This window comes from Lycium barbarum, chromosome 10, assembly GCF_019175385.1.
Source record: "Lycium barbarum isolate Lr01 chromosome 10, ASM1917538v2, whole genome shotgun sequence".
In the NCBI taxonomy this organism is placed as follows: domain Eukaryota; kingdom Viridiplantae; phylum Streptophyta; class Magnoliopsida; order Solanales; family Solanaceae; genus Lycium; species Lycium barbarum.
Window position 1 is genome coordinate 7,248,734 of NC_083346.1, and position 4,637 is coordinate 7,253,370.

Genomic DNA, 4,637 nt, shown 5'->3' on the forward strand with positions numbered 1-4,637 from the left:
TATTTTTATACGTCGAATTATTCGCAAGCTAATCGACTTAAGTTAAAGACGGGATTATTTTCGGACATGAAATAAGAACTTTTAATTTTCAATTTTAATTAGTACACAAATTGTTTATAAATTTTATTTAGTGTAGAAATATTATTGGAAATTAGGGACTAACTAATTGTGATTAGGTTATTAAGTAAGGATTAATGATTTATTAAAATTAATTAATTTAATTAATAGAAGTGGGACCCACCCGAAAATTAAAAAAAAAAACAATTCAAGAAAATCATTTTGATGAGTCACAAGGGGGGGGGGGGGGGGGGGGCACGTGTCTATCAATGGCCAACCATATATATATGAAGTGAATGTGAACAATTTGCAAATTCACTTTCACTTTTACAAAATCAAACTTGGAAAAAAAAAGGGAGAACATTCTATCTCCATGGCTACTCTTGGCCAGCCATGGCTGATTCGAAAAATTTATTTTGTTGCCATTTTGATGCCATTTTGATTAAGTTTCAAGTGAATTACAAGTTCAAGGAGGTGGTAGCAACATTGGATATTGAATTGACGAAGAAGAAATTGTGAAATTGGAGCAATTGAGTGTAGAAATTCCTCCGAGAAAATTTAGGTAAGATTTTCTTATTTTGTGGTGTAATTGTGTTAATAGTGTTGTAATGGAATTATTAAAAATTGGATTGGATGAAATTGGAAGTAAGAAATTACATGAAATTGTTGTTATACGAAATTGTGGATTGAAAAGGATTAAAAAGGGGTATTGGATTGTTAGAGTTGTTTATGGGCTGAATTGTAAGGATTCTATATGAATATTGCTATTACTGTCATTGTTGGTATTTCTGTGATAACAGGAGGATAATTGGAAGTTCAGGTTAGGCGAATATATAGGGGAAATGCTGCCCGATTCCGTTAAGTCCTTAACTAATGAAAACCCTAATCGAGAAAGTATAAGTTAAAGAATAAGTTCTATAGGCGGTTGGTTGCAGATTTATGAGCTAGGAAATATAGTTACTAACGATAGCGTTACTTTTATATTAAATAGGCTAAAGGGACGACGAAGCGAACGAGAGTGCGATTAACCTTCAGCAGGTATGTAAAGTTGTCCCTTCTTTCTTTAGCATGTCTTAGATGTAAGTGATGTATGATATGAGCGTTGGGGTAATTCTATTCATAAGTTCGAATGTGATTCATGATTCTTATTCACTTCTTGATGTTAGAACTCTTAAAATAATTGAGCTTGCCTCTCAAGTTTTCCACACGTTGGATAATAGTCGGTATATATAAGATCCTATCCTCAGAAACTCTACGATGACTAATGTCCTTGACTTCCATAAGCTATTTCATATTATCTTGATATATGTCTATGATTCCTGAGGCTCTATTTGATATAGTACATAGTGACATTTAAAGGGTACTCAATATGACTATCGCCTTTGATACTCGAGTGTTAATTATTCTTTTTATTCTATTGAGTCTCAGATGATGATTTAGTTTCATATGGTTGCTCATGATATTCTACTCGTGCATACTGTTATTGTATCATTCACCGAGTCCCGGGCCGGGTATGTATTCGTGCACAGTTTCACTGCATTGTTCACCAAGTCCCTCACTAGAGGGTCGGGTACGGTATATGTATATGATGATGTGATGATATGATGATATGATTATGGCACCGAGTCCCATGATGGGCCGGGTATGGTATACGTGTACACGACTTTATTCACCGAGTCTCATAATGGGCCGGGTATGGTATATGATGATATGATAATATGATTTTATTCACCGAGTCCCATAATGGGCCGGGTATGGTATATGATAATGATATGCATGATTTTATTTCGTAAGGCACAGGTACAGTGATTTCTTGATTATCATACTTGTCCCCTGGACTCTCCACTTCAGTTATGATCTTCCTTAATGTATTTCATGCTTTATATACTCAGTACATATTCCATACTGACCCCCTTTCTTCGGGGGGCTGCGTTTCATGCCCGCAGGTACAAACACTCGATTCGGTGATCCCCCAGCTTAGGATTTCCAGTCAGCTGTCTTGGAGAGCTCCGTTGTTCCGGAGCCTAGACTTTTGGTACAGATCTTCTGATGTATTTATATATGGTTGTCCAGGGGTACGACGGGGCCCTGTCCCGTCATATTTCACTATTAGTACTCTTAGAGGTCTGTAGACATATGTGTGAGTTGTGTATATATGTTGTTCAGTTGTGTCTATATGACTTATATTTTGGAACGTTCCCATTCGTAGTGGCAGCCTTGTCGGCTTGCGTATATACATATTTTGGGATGTTGTATGTAGTGGCAGCCTTGTCGGCTTGCGTGTGTATAGTTGGGACGTTCCCACACGTTATGATAGCTTTGTCGGCTTGCGTACTATGTTATCTTTTGATGGTTGTGACTCCTCAGGAGACAGGTGGCCTTGATATATATATATATATATATATATATATATATATATATATATATATATATATATATGTGTGTGACAGTTTCGAGACAACATTTCGTCTGTATAAGTTCCATATTATGTTTAGTTGCGGATTGATTACAGATAACAGGTGTGTACACGAGTGTCCAGTTCGGGCACTAGTCACGGCCTACGGGGTTGGGTCGTGACACAATAAATGCCGCTAAAGGCTTTAGTGACCTTGGATCTAATGGCATTAACCAATTGCTGGTAAATGTTTTTGTGGCAATAACTATTGTCGCTAAAAGGAAAATATATTGTCACTAAAAGCCTCTTTTGGTATAGGGTAGACCAAAAATGGGAGCTCTAATAGGATGTTTGTGCTTACCGATAACTCATAATTTGTTCTTAAAAGACAAATTGTTGAGTATTGAAATAACTGATCCTACTGGAGCACTATGAATATTGAAGAGTGATATGATCAATCCCTACTAGTTTAAACTTTAAACGTAGAAAAATTAAGATAAAATGATAAAACACATATAGGTTTTAATAAATATCACTTTAAAGTTTAAACAAAGAAACTTGTCTATATTCCACTTAATTTTGTCACTCTTTGCCTGAAATACCATTCTTGCTTTAAACGTAGATTACCAATTCTAGTTAAATTTAGATGTTTGAAAATATACTATTTCTACTCCATATAATGTCTCCACCTACTTTAGCGACATATTAATTATGATTGTATACTGGTTTTGCTTTTTATCTATTTGAAATGAAGCATTGATTCAACTTATTTGTTTACGGGGTCCCGGAGCCTAAAGGGTATAAAAATACACGGTCTTTACCAAAAGGGGATGACAAAAAATTAATATACCAAAAGGGGTATATCGTTTTTCCCTGTCAGACGTAACCAACGAAAAAAAAAAATTGTATAACGTGGATCAGTCCACGTTATACAACTTATATTATTAACGTGGCTGATCCATTCTGCCCTATACTTGCCAACACAATAAGGTGTTCTTGTGACAGATTCCATTTCATATCTTGTTTGCCTAAAGACGGATTACAATATACTAGCGAAATGTGACAAGATTTAGAATAGACTGGACGTGAGCTATAGTAAGGTCTAATACTCTATTTCTATTTATTTGGGACAAGACGGCAAGAAAAATCAAAACTTGTTATAATCCGACTTTCCCTTGGATATAACTTATGAGCATGTAGATGCAAAATCAACTAAACTACACATAAATAAGTTGATACTTGCATTACTTACTGGTTTTTGATTGGAGATTTTTTGAAATGTTTTAATAACTTTCTTCTACTTTTACGGACTTTCGATTGAACACAGTTGACGCGTTATGAGTTTAATAGCTTTGCGCCCACCAGTAGTAGTGGATGCCTTTCACTCATTAAGTTGTATAATTTAATAACCTTTCAAGAGTATGCGTATGTGTACCTGCAATTTTATGCACTGAAATGGTGTCCTTGCTTCCTCTTAACTATTTACCAATAACAGACTTCAAATTTAGTCTACCCAAAAATGGTGAAGACATGTTCCTGTATGTGTTTATTGTGACCTTAGAGAGTGAAAATAGTTACATTTCTGTCTTAGCATACATTGCCGGTGATAGTTGTAGAGGTATTTGCTTCTGTTCACTAACAATGGCATTTGTTTCTTTGTTTATTTCACTTCCAAAAATGAATGCGTAGTTAGCTAGCTATTCACAATCCATCACACTGAATATACCTGGTGACACTGTGTTCTAGTTTGAAAAGTTTCCGCATTGTATTTATGTGTAGTTTAGTTGATTTTGCATCTACATGCTCATAAGTTATATCCAGGGGAAAGTCGGATTATAACAAGTTTTGATTTTTCTTGCCGTCTTGTCCCAAATAAATAGAAATAGAGTATTAGACCTTACTATAGCTCACGTCCAGTCTATTCTAAATCTTGTCACATTTCGCTAGTATATTGTAATCCGTCTTTAGGCAAACAAGATATGAAATGGAATTTGTCACAAGAACACCTTATTGTGTTGGCAAGTATAGGGCAGAATGGATCAGCCACGTTAATAATATAAGTTGTATAACGTGGACTAATCCACGTTATACAATATAAATTGTATAACGTGGATCAGTCCACGTTATACAATAATTTTTTATTTTTTTTTCGTTGATTACGTCTGACAGGGAAAAAATATTTTGG

The 4,637-nt window shown here is 35.2% G+C and overlaps 1 long non-coding RNA gene across 1 annotated transcript; it reads left to right on the forward strand.

Annotated features, from left to right (window-relative positions):
* Positions 1–411: 411 nt before the first annotated feature.
* LOC132616029 (uncharacterized) lies at positions 412–2,358 on the forward strand. The gene is made up of 3 exons (XR_009572942.1): positions 412–619; positions 1,049–1,095; positions 2,004–2,358. It is a non-coding gene; the product is annotated as an uncharacterized LOC132616029 (long non-coding RNA).
* The last annotated feature ends 2,279 nt before the right edge of the window (positions 2,359–4,637 follow it).